At 44.7% G+C, this 12879-nt stretch overlaps 1 pseudogene across 1 annotated transcript; it reads left to right on the top strand.

Annotated features, from left to right (window-relative positions):
• The first annotated feature begins 2939 nt into the window (after positions 1-2939).
• On the top strand, positions 2940-10046 carry LOC147449645 (valine--tRNA ligase, mitochondrial 1-like; annotated as a pseudogene). The gene is made up of 15 exons (XR_015189448.1): positions 2940-3271; positions 3374-3439; positions 3540-3701; positions 4076-4159; positions 4282-4361; positions 4829-4886; positions 4963-5265; positions 5385-5555; positions 7609-7798; positions 7890-8292; positions 8374-8625; positions 8699-9187; positions 9269-9375; positions 9457-9562; positions 9769-10046. The product of XR_015189448.1 is annotated as a valine--tRNA ligase, mitochondrial 1-like (transcript).
• Positions 10047-12879: the final 2833 nt, after the last annotated feature.

Below are 12879 nucleotides of genomic sequence, written 5' to 3'. Positions count from 1 at the left end.
TGCCATGACATAATTCATTGTGCTGGCTCCATGTATGTGTGGAAAGCATGTGAAAACTCCTGCAGAGGGAAATCTCTGTAGGCCATTCAAGATGGACAATCCATGCATGTCTATCAAGTGATGTCCATACTCAGTATGTTCCTCATCCTGTGATAGTCTGGATAGGCCTGTCTTTGCAACATCCAGCTCTCTCAGCATCTCCTTTGAAGTATCATAAAATATTGTCTGATGATGAGCAATCCTAGCATTGAAGTCCCCTAGAATGACAATGTCACCATCTCTAGAGAACTCCCATATGTCATCATCCAAAATAGAGAAGGGGGACTATCCTCTCGGTGGTGCATATACTGACGTACTCGGGGGAAAGTAGAAAATAGTAATGTAAAGATATATGCTTGTATTTGCTCTCAATCTCACCCACATGTATGTAGCTTGCTCATCCCTGCGGGTATATGTATCAATGGATGCAACTCCTCCCTGAATAACACTGCCACTCCTCTTGAGCCCCGCCCTCTGTGCTCTGGTCATGTGGGCCTGTCTATAGGCTATCTCCCATCTATATCCGCTAATGTGAGGCATAGACTGCCTAGGGGCCTGATGTGTCTCAGAGTAGAAGATGATGTCTCTCCAGGTAAAACTCTCCTCAAAAGCACCCACATCAAGGCGCATAGATCCATTACAATTCCAGGTAGCAACTTTGAGTGTGGTCCCATAGGCCTCACACCGTCATGTGGAGCGTTGCTCCAATATGACCACTCTTCCGTCTCGGTAAAAAGCAATCTTACCTTTTTCCCTTGCCGCTCGCGCATTACCTCTTGCATATGGGCGATCTGTGAGAGGGTAAGGTCATCCCCGATAAAGATACTCGTCCTCTTAAGAGTTGGTCTCTTTTTCAAAAAGTCCTTCTTTGCTTCCATGGAGGCCGAAAAACGAAGAATGAGTGCCCTTTTTTTCGAGGTTTCCCCCTTGCTTCCATTTTTCTTGTTGCCCACTCTCCAAGCTCTTGAGTGCATCAGCTCATGAACCCCATCAAAGCCATGAGTTCTTTGACCTCTTCGTCTACATTATCTTCGTCTTTAAGGTCACAAATTCTCACATGTAGAGAGAGTACACGTCTTCTTTGCTTCTCTTCTAGTGTCATGTTGATAATGGTGGGTGTAGACATTGTTTCCTTGAACCTCAATCCATTTCCCCTCCTCATCTGCTTTCTGTTGAGTCATTGTAATAAAATCGTCATTTCTTTATGCTGCTTTTCCCCCTCTTTGATGGCTTGCACTTGCTCTTTGATTGTGTTGAGTTCTTCTATTACGGAGGGTTGCAATTCTACCTCTTCAAGCGTGTTTCGTGATCGTGCCTCAACGAGCTCCTTCTTGAGTGACGAAATCTCTTCGTCTTGGGCGTCACACGATCTCCCATTGCAGTAATCTTGCTTTCTTCTAGCATTTTTATTGTCCCTAATAGGATGTGGTTGATCTTGTTAATGGTTTTGGTCATTTTTTCTTTGCACTTTTGAGTTGCATCTTCTAAGGGGTCGGGCTTATCATTCTGCTTCCTCCTGTTTGGTTGTTACCAGAAACTCGAGGAATTTTGCGACGGAAGGAGACCACACTACACACACAAGTGCTTCTACATTATGCATACATGTTCTCCCACGTTAAGCATACATGGCATACATTTTGTGCAATTTTTGTAAATCACAAGAAATGCTCGCGTTCTGCAAATTTTTGCAATTCCTACAAATTCTGCAATTTCTGAGAAAAAAATGAATTTTGAAATTTTGAACTTTACTGTCTTCTGCCTTCTACCTTCTGACCTACAGGGGGGGGGTACGGATGGGGCCTAGGGGAGGGCGCCAGGGCTGCAGGGAGAGCGCGAGTGCTAGGGGACAGGGCTGGGCAGGAGGCAACAAAGAGAGAGAGCGAGAGAGTGGGAAGGGGGGTGGGTGGGGGGGGGGGGGGGGGGGGGGGGGGGGGTTGCAAAGGGAGCACGAGGGGGGCGGCGGGGCTGTAGAGGCAGCGTGCGCGAGAAAGAGAGAGAGACAGAGAGACGCTCACTTGTTTCCATCGCTTTTTAATCTGTCAGTTGAACTGTCCACATGTGTTTTCACCCTTTGCATTCCAGAGAGGGGTTGCATTCTGCGTACTACAAAATATCCTTTAATGGTGTAAGGGCCATCTTAAAACATACACACTTGTATTACTCAATCTCGTCCTGAGAGAGAGAGAGAGAGAGAGAGAGAGAGAGAGAGAGAGAGAGAGAGAGAGAGAGATGCCCACGTGTTTCCATCGCTTTTAAATCCACCGACTTGGATTGTCCACGTGTGTTTTCACCCTTTGCATTGCCGTGAGGGGTTGCAACCACTGCTTTCCTCCTCACTATCTCACATGGGCATGGACACGATGGGATCAATGGTGGAGGAAAAAAATAGGGGTCACGTCAATCATGACCGTCGGATTTGACAGCGTGAGGGCTGCCCGAATTACAAATTTACCTCGAATTTGCAAAGCCCCCCAAATTTATACGCCTACCTTACCCGAATATACTTTTCTCTTGCCTGTCGATCCCCAATATTTCAATAAGCGCCAGAGGGCGTAGTGGTTAGTGCAAATGGCTTGCAGTGGAGAGGTCATGGGTTCAAGAGATGGGGCGCGGCCCGCACCAAATTTACACGCCTATCCGAATTTACTTTTCTCCCTGAATTTACCAAATGTCCCGAGTTTACTTTTCTCCCCTAATTTACGAATGTGCATCGCGCCCCTATGAGATAGTGTGGAGGCACTGCTTTACCTCTCTCTTCACGCTGGCTTTATGATTCAAGATTCGTATTTGTTTTTGAAAAAGAAACCACGAATTAAAACCCAGAAAACTCTAACAATATCGTACGAAAGCATTGACATTAACTACGTATACCCCCCGCCCCGCTTCCTTGTCTCGCAAGGATGGCGATGAGTTGCAGAGCTCCCACGGAGCTGCCGCACTCTTCTCTTTCTGCAGAGCTTCGCAAACAGAGAAAAGAGGAAAGGCACGACAGAAGGAGCTGAAAAAACACAAAGCTGCAGAAAAGGCGCGAGCCCGGGCCGAAGTCTGCAGCTCGACGTCGTCATGTTCACAAGGATGCACGTCAAGTGCCCCCGTCCGGGAGACACTAGAGGGAAGCGACATGCCCAACACCTATGATCCGGGTTCTGCAGAGGCTCTCTGGTACCTGGCATGGGAGGATTACGGCTACTTTTTTGCTGCCCCTGACGACAAAAGGCCCCCTTTTGTTATGGTGATTTTCTTCCTCTGCACCTTGCAGTATGAATCTAGTAACGCGTAATTAAGACTAGGTGTTTCACTGTACCTTTTCTCTCTTTGCATCGTGGTCTACTAGGTGTTACCCCCTCCCAATGTCACTGGGATCCTGCATATTGGGCATGCTCTCACTGCTGCAATTCAGGCAAGCCCACATTTTTTGTGATGTTTCTATATACCTTTCGTCCCTTGCTTGTGGCATGCATGGAACTAACGTGCAGGTTTTGTCACTGGTGGAACCATAGGATACCCTGGCCAGATGGCGTCCGATGAGTGGATTTAACGTGCTGTGGCTTCCAGGTCTTGACCATGCTGGAATCGCCACGCAGGTTGTGGTAGAGAAGAAACTAATGAGGGAGAAGGGCGTAACCAAACATGATCTTGGACGAGAAAGGTTTGTCCAAGAGGTATGCAATTTTTTGTCCTTGCTTACTTGCATGCGGTCCGGTCTAAATATATTTCAATGCATATGAGATCAAAACGAAGGAGGCAGAATTCCAAAAAAATGGTCTTTTCTCCCACGTGTGCTAGAGGAAGAGTCTGTACAAGAAGAGCATCCAATCAAAGCTAACTAGAGCAACCTAGGGTAGTACTAGGTTATGGCCCAGACGTCCAGCTTGTTGAATCGACATACCTTTTGATGGTGTATTATTCAACTGCATACAAAGTCTTAAAAGTAGGAGCAAGCTAGTCTCAGATTTTGGGTTGGGGTGAGAACATCAGTGTGTGTTAATCATAAAACAGTACAGTTGCACATGGCTTTTCTGATGATGGCATGCAGGTGTGGAACTGGGTGGAGCGGTATGGGGGCACCATCTGCCATCAGCTCAGGCAATTAGGATGCTCCCTCGACTGGTCTCGCCAAGTAAAACACTTTTTTTTCTTGCTCATCTTTGGTGATGTTGGCCCTGTTTTGTGCTGCAATGCCACTGTAAACGGAAGGTCACAACCAAAGACCTGCTCACTGACTTTGTTGGTTATCTTCAGTGTTTCACCATAGATGAAAGGAGGTCCAAAGCTGTGGTAGAAGCCTTTGTGCGTTTGCATGACAGTGGATTGATCTACAGGTACACCAATACGTGCATTGTGTCACTAGACAAGGGCCATCTTTCGATGGACGATGGTTTGCATTGTGATGGCATCAATGATTTGTGCTGAGTGCTCTACGCATAGAGTGTATTATTTAACCTTATGGAATCGAAATACACGGGTGGGGAACTGGGGCCGGACAGGTTCCACCAGTCATAATTGTGAACTTGCTGTGTCTGTATGTGGACCATATTCTGCATCATATGATCATATATGACTGTTCACCTATTGATCTTTAATCCTGTTAAGATGTGCATTTTGAGTAGCCGCATGGGCATTTCAACGTCTTGATCATGGTACCGTTTATACCAACTGACTACATGGAGATACTATCTGTGACTGTCAATTCAGAGTCATCGATCTGGTAGTTGTAGCCATTCTAGGACATTAGGATTATAAACAGGACGAGTTTTGTTTTAGATTAATGTTGGAACATTAATGGCAGGAACAACCGGCTTGTGAACTGGGATTGCACTCTCAAAACTGCCATTTCAGACATTGAGGTAAGCTACCTGCCCCTAAACCGTGGATGCTTCTCATCTGGTACATTGAGTTTCATGCCTGCCATTATTGTGATAGGTCGAATACAGAGAGCTGAGAGGGCGGACACCAATTACCGTACCTGGCTACAATGATCCTGTAGAATTTGGAGTGATTTATTCATTTGCATATCCTATTGAAGAGCAAAATGATGAAATTATCATTGCCACCACAAGACCAGAGACAATGCTTGGTGATGTAGCTGTTGCAATCCATCCCGAGGACCCCAAATATGCTCATTTACATGGAAAGTTCGTAATTCATCCCTTTGATGAAAGGAAACTCCCTCTCATATGTGATAAAGATCTGGTTGATATGAACTTTGGTACTGGTGCTGTGAAGGTAAGGCTAGGGTTTGCATGAAAGACAATGAGAAAGTTTATTCTCCACTATGAGAAAATGTCTAAAGCTTCTTGAGTTTTGATGACCATATGCTGCTGACCAAAAACATTTTGGTGCAGGTAACGCCAGCTCATGATGCATCGGACCTTTTATGTGGCGAAAGGCATAATCTGCCATCAATAAACATACTTACAGATGACGGTAAAATAAACAGTTTTGGAGGTCCCCTGTTTCAAGGCCTACCTCGTTTTGAGGCTCGTCAAGCTGTGCTGAAGGCATTGGAAAAAAAGGTTTTGCTGAATGCAACTAATTACGAGAGGGGGATAGGGAGACAATAGTTTGGAATAAGATTTGTTTTAGTGTGGGGTGCTTGCATGTGTGTATGTGTGTTTGTACAGTGTGCCTGTGTTTGCTGAGTGTGTGGGACAAAAGAGAAAATCTGTGTGTGTGTGTGTGTGTGTATGTGTATGAGAGAGAGAGAGAGAGAGATGAAATGAAATGTTATATTAACGTCTTCAAAAGGCCAAAGTGACCTATGAGACCAGAAAGTTACAATGTGGTGGATCTGATACAAAGTCATAGTAACAAAATAACAACATAACAGAACAAAAATACTATGGAATCCTAAGTTGTTCGGTGTGAACTAAGCCAAGTAAGCACCTGGCTGGGATAGCTAAATAGTTGAATAGTTAAATCACAAGAGATCCAACATCGGTCGCTTGCTGGCGGATCTCATCAATCTCCTCCATGGTCAGTAGTCTGACCGAGCGTCGTGCCTGCCTGGCCAGAGTGCTCCGAATCTTCTGATGTAGCCTCCGTCGATATATTAACGTCTTCAAAAAAGGCCAAAATGACCTATGAGACCAAGCTGTTACAACATAGTGAATCTGTTACCATGTCCGGAATAAAAAAGAACTGAAACAAAAAATACAACCACTACAAACTGGGACTGTGTGGATGTGCCAGCTAATACCAAAAAGAGAGAGAGAGAGAGAGAGAGAGAGAGAGAGAGAGAGAGAAAGAGAGAGAGAGAGAGAGGAAATGAAATGATATATTAATGTCTTCAAAAGGCCAAAATGACCTACGAGACCAATCCGTTACAAACTGGTGAGTTTGATACCATGTCTGGGTACAAATAAAGAGAGAGACAAAATAAATCTAGAAGTGCTACTAGCTGGAATTGTATGGGGTATGTGGGAACACTGATACAATGGGTGCCTAGGAGGGTGATATAAGAAGTGATGAATCCATCCTCATTTGTACTCTGGATGTCGAGATAGGAAGGCTCACATTCTCTGCTATAGTCTGCGTCGATGTTGTGAAGCTCCTGTCCTCGATCGTGGGTGACCTGATCTCCCTAGCTCGTCAATGAGAGGACCGCGGGTGCGAGTATGAGCTGAGCTTTGCAATGGTGGCTGCTCGTTTATCTGTCCAGTGTCTGGTGTGAGGAGATCCGTAATTTGACCTCTGGGATTGTCCTCAGATCCAATGCTCAGTTAATGAGACTACTGCGGGTGCGAGTATGAGTTGAGTAGTGGTGGTTGCTCCTCTATCTGTCCAGTGTTTGGTGTGAAGAAATCCGTAAATCCGTAATCTGTCTCTTGGATTGTGCTCAATTCCCTCACTAGGATTATGTAATCCCCCTATAACAGTGGGGTCGGTCCACACTTTTCTTCAACATTGTAGGAAGGCACATCAGATGGGAGTACTCGCAGCCACTATTGTTTATCTTACATGCATCACATGTGGCATCACGACTTCTATCTAGGATTAGCATGATACACTTTGTACATACATAATTTGTATATCCCAAAAGTAGGCCAGACTGGCACTCTTGGGAGACCTATACTCAGTAATATAGTCGTGTGAAGCGTACATGCCCCACTACTGACGTGTATAGAGCCATGATCCCCCAAATCAACTCCGTGGGTACTCCTGCACTCTGCGCATCAAACTATCGATATATATATATATATATATATATATGTATGTGTGTGTGTGTGTGTGTGTGTGTGTGTATGTGTCTGTGTGTGTGTGTGTGTATATATATGTGTACATATGTATATATATATATACATATACATGTGTGTGTGTGTGTGTATATATATATATATATGTATATGTATGTGTGTGTGTGTGTGTGTGTGTGTCTCTCTCTCTCTCTCTCTCTCTCTCTCTCTATATATATATATATATATATATATATATATATATAGAGAGAGAGAGAGAGAGAGAGAGAGAGAGAGAGAGAGAGAGAGAGAGAGATGTTAGGGGCTTGTTATGGGGAAAGTTATGTGAGCTTTTGGTTTCTGTATGAATTTTGCAAATGGTTAACCATTTCAGAAGCTATACAGAGGCTCAATAGATAATGCTATGAAATTGGGGTCTGCTCTAGGACAGGTGATGTGATAGAGCCGCTTCTCAAGCCTCAATGGTATATCAAATATGGAGGTTTGGCAGCACAGGCAAAGAGTATTGTCAAGAGTGGTGAACTTCAAATCCTCCCCGAAGGGTCAAAGGAGACTTGGTATAGGTCTGTGTCGAATTCCTTAGTGCTGTGTTTGGGTTCTTATCGCTTTCTCCCCTCCATCCAGCAGTACACATTGACGACGGGGCTTACACAGGTGGCTGGATAACATTCAAGATTGGTGCATCTCACGGCAGCTTTGGTGGGGGCATTGTGTACCTGCTTGGTATGTGACTCTAGAAGGGGATAAGAATAAAGGTATGGGAGCTTATGATGATCACTGGGTAGTGGCCAGGAGTGAGAGTGAAGCTAAGAAGCTAGCAGGAGAGAAATTCCCTGGGCAGGAGCATAATCTGGACCAAGATCCGGATGTTCTGGATACTTGGTTCTCATCTGCAATATTCCCATATGCTGCTTTGGGATGGCCAGATAACACATCTGACTTCCGGACGTTCTTTCCAACATCTGTGCTCGAAACTGGACATGACATTCTTTTCTTTTGGGTTGCTCGAATCGTCATGCTAGGAGTCAACCTCACTGGCCAGGTTCCATTTAAACAGGTTGGGTTTTCTGACAGTACAGGATTTCTGGAATTTTCTCTGCTGCCAAGTGCTTGTCTCAGCTATCCATGCTTTATGCAGGTGTATCTCCATGCAATGGTGAGGGATGCACAGGGCCGCAAGATGTCAAAGTCTCTGGGAAACGTGGTCAATCCCTTGGATGTTATGCATGGGGCGGCTTTGAATGAACTATACAAAGAGTTGGAGAAGAGTGGGCTTTCGAAGAGTGAGGTGGAGAAGGGTAAAGAAGGGCTGAAGACAAGCTTCCCGAAAGGAATTCCACGTTGTGGAGCCGATGCACTGCGATTTGGCCTCATTGCTTACAGTAGACAAGTACAATCTTGGACACTGCCCTGCTAGTCCAGGAAATTCTTTCAAAAGTTGTTTCATCTGAGTGTTTTGACAGGAGGTGAGCATTAATTTGGATATCAAAATAGTGGAGGCATACAAGTGATGGTGCAACAAAATCTGGAATGCGGTTCGGTTTGCCAAGTTGCACTTCCACAAAGACTTTGTGCCACCAAAGCGTGATCTGAACCTGAGCTCATTGCCATTTTGCTGTCAGTGGATTATCTCAGTTTTAAATGAGTCCATACAAACAACAGTTAAAAGCCTAGAGCGCTTTGATATTTCAGCAGCTGCAATAGCGGTGTACTCGTGGTGGTATGACTACTTGTGCAATATGTTCATTGAGCTTGCCAAGCCAATCCTGTCAGGGGATTCTCCAAGGGACATCAAGTGCGTACTAGATACTTTATGGCTGTGCATGGACAATGGGCTGAGGCTTTTACATCCTTTTATGCCATTTATAACTGAGGAGCTATGGCAGAGGCTTCCGAAGCATTCTTCAATGAAACAATCAATCATGCAGGGGCCTTACCCAAGTCATAGAGAAGTAGGTAAATTTGAGTGGCATAAAGCATGAATGGTGCCCCTTTCGTTGGTTCTAATTGGCTGAATCGTTTGTATCATAAAGGAATGGCGAAACGAGATCGTTGAAGCAGAGATGACAGAGGTTGACAAAATAGCAGGATTAGCACGATCATTACGATGCCACTGTGGCATGGACTTCACCAACCAAAGGTGAGTTTCTCTCTAGTGTATGATTTGCACAACTTAGGGACAAAGGCTTCCCTTATCTTTTCTGTACTTCATTTTTTGAAGGGGGAAGATGAAGTTATATGTGGTATGCAACAATGAGCAATATCGAAGAGTATTGAATGAAAGAGCAGCAGAAGTGTCAACTCTGGCAGACTTGGATTCTCTTGAGGTATGTATATTCATGAATCACATGGTCACACGAGGCTAATTACTTTCAATCAACTAAGCCTGATGCATGGTCACATGCTAGTATCTCTGCCTTCTCTTTTGCATTCTGCAAAAATTAGAATGTGATATGTTATGCATATAGAATGTGATATATTATGACTCCTGCAGAAGACGACGGTGTGTCAAACTCTCATTGTTGGTCTGCAGGTTTTGAGAGCAGGAGAGCAGGTGCCACCCGAAGTAGTTTGTGCAGCTGAACATTTAGCTGATGATGGCAAATACAGACTCTTTGTGTACAGTCTGATGACCCCCTTGTAGACAGCATGAATCATAAGCTTATTGACAGTTAAACCAAGGCTGCCTAGAATGGGTCCCGTGTACCGGGGACCCAAAACATCTACAGCGACATTAGCCAGACCATATGCACTCTTATGTTTACTATGTTTCCACTCACATTTCAAAAGAGAAATTGTTCTGACGCTACTGCAATCTGGTCTTATAAATCAGCTAAGGGTTAGGTAGGGCAAATATGTCGACCACACCCCGCAAATAAATCAATAAATTGACTTTTAATAAGTTAGGTCAGGGTTCCAGTTTGGGTGAAACTATTGCATATCTGCCCATCTGAGAATCTGATCGATGAGGGGAATGGTTCGTTGGATTCCTCGAACCTAGAACTACATGCGATGCCCACCGTAGTCTAGTACAATCATGTCCAAATGTTTACCTACATTTGTCACTATGTCAAGAAACATGAACTACCCAGCGCGTGTTCTCAAATACAATTCTAAGCTCAAACAAACACATTTGTATTGAAGCAATTCGAACAAACTTATCCATGTTAACATTTTTTTGCTGACATGAACTTACTACATCTTTCTTGTGTAAATTGTTTTCCAATTCCTAGCCATTTTTACATATGACTTCAAAAGCAGGCATGCATATTCTTTCAATTAGATATAGGCTGAGTCTGAGTGATGGGAGTGTGCAGGCGTGGTGAGGCAGATTGTCTCTTTTAAGCCCATGGGAGGAATACTGTTTACTTCAGCAGTCTCTCTCTCTCTCAAATATAAGAATGGTAACATGCTCTTTTTTAACTAGTGCTGTAACCTAAATACTTAGGTGCAAGCGAAGCAAATGAGTCGAATATTGTAACGTCCACTATTGGCTTTATTTGATAAGTGGGAACTAAAGCTACAGTTGTGATTTAAAGTATGCATCCCTCGTTAATAAGTGACCCGTGATCCTCGTCAAGGGATTTATCGGTGGGGCGGTGCGATTTGGGGCGTCGGATTTCCGCACGGCCGGGCGGGGGGGGGGGGGGGGGGGGTGGTGGTGGTGGTGGTTGTTAATACACGTGGCCTATAGAGCATCAGCTCGTGCTAGCTCGGGTGGATAGGTCGTTGGTCTGCGGAGAGAGAGGTGTGGGGGTTAAACGGGCAAACGCGACAATCTCTTCACCTTCACCGTGTCACATATACTCGAGGGTATGCATCTGTGCAGATATTTTCATGGCTAGGATTTTAAAAATAGAGACTTGGGCGTTGCAATACAGGTACATTCGTGGTGGTAACGAGATGGCAAGAGCTAAAGCCGCTTCGATGCAACTATGTAGGCAAGCTTTGTCGAATCACTAGAATGCCACCCCTTTTATGTTGTAAAACAATTTTCAACCTAAATTATGTCACACTAGTGCATGATCGAGCCCTTGTATGCCCGCATACCTATCGTACATGTTGCCTCTCTCTCTCTCTCTCTCTCTCTCTCTCTCACACACACACACACACACACACACACACACACACACACACACACTTCCTTTTTTGTAAATTTGCTTTGATTAACTTACAAGTGGGAAACCTCAACGCGAGGAAAACCCACGAAAAGAAAGGGATACAAAACACGGAGCACTATGAGGCTCCGGACGCTAGAAACAGTCAAAGTGAATCTTGTAGGTATCAAGAGGGATGTCTCCAGAGTGTTATAGGCAAAATGCAGCGCTTGACCAAGAGATAATTTGAAATCGAGAAAGGGGTCAACAAAAGTGCCATGGAACATCAAGGAGTTCCTATGGTGCCAGATCGCCCACATAGTCCAAAATCTGACCTAGGTGAAGAACACCGCAAACTAAGATTGTGGTCACCGAAGCAGCCCAAAAAGCCAAAATCGTTTGTGAAAAGAGCCAGAAGGAAAATGCAGCCAAAGAGTAGTCGACACTTGCTGAATGAAGGCTTTGGAGTGACGACAACACCACAGTAAGTGTGGCACGGTCTCCTTAGCTTCAAGGCATCCGGGACAGCGAGAAGGTTCAATATGCCGAGCATGAAACACATTGCCAACATGTAGAGTCCTTCCAAGCTCCCTTGCCTCCTTAGCCATAGTGCGTGGGAGTTTGTCTTAAACGGGCCTCGTGTTGTTGTCTATATGATGAGCCCGGCGCAGCTTGATCGCTCTTCTCTTGAATTGCCTACTCCCACTCCGCGTCTGCCATGTTGCCACCGCGGTAACTCCTGTCTAGATCTCTGACCTGGTTGGCTGTTGCACGCCGCACACTGGACTGCTTGTTTTTTAGATATGTCTTTATGTAGCCCTCCAACCATTGTTGTGAAAAACGTTGATTGGGGGCGTTTAGAAATCTAGCTAACAGAGCGTCTTCAATGTATCGTGCATGATCGAGTAGTTGGTCTCTGAACTTTATAAAACAATTTTTATGCGTTGAATGTATAAGAATTTGTAGATGGCGTCGAAATGCTCTGCCCTGTGTTGTGCCGAAATCAACCTCCCTGCCATATTTAACCCTGTAGTAGCACCCATGCAATAAATAATTCTATTTCTCTCACTCTCTCTCTCTCTCTCTCCATCCCAGAGTCATGTCTGCGTCTCCATGTAAAGCAAGCACTCTCAGAGATGAGAAGCCAAACATGGACGACATCTTCTGCCGAGGCATGGAGGTCTCAGCTAAGGTCATGGTGGCTTTGGATTTGGGCACCACTTTTTCGGGCTTCGCGTACATACATGCATAAACAGAATGTTCACACATATATATGTTAAGGTTGTAAATGTAGCCATCGTTTTGTGTTGGCTGCACCTAAATTCAACGTCTAAATGATCAATTGATCGTAACATTACAATTCTCTCCCAGAGGATATATATATTAGCATACAAACACGTAGATACATACACATACTAGTAGACCTAAGTAGGCGCTAGTATTGCCAAAGGTCAACTGCACCTCTTTAGATATCATCGCAGTCTCAACCGTGGTAAAACCAAAGGTACATTGTGGTAATCCATGCATGAGTGGATCAATGACCCAAC

This window comes from Adiantum capillus-veneris, chromosome 10, assembly GCF_014529385.1.
Source record: "Adiantum capillus-veneris isolate H3 chromosome 10, ASM1452938v2, whole genome shotgun sequence".
Taxonomy (NCBI): domain Eukaryota; kingdom Viridiplantae; phylum Streptophyta; class Polypodiopsida; order Polypodiales; family Pteridaceae; genus Adiantum; species Adiantum capillus-veneris.
This window is presented reverse-complemented; position numbering and strand designations above follow the sequence as displayed.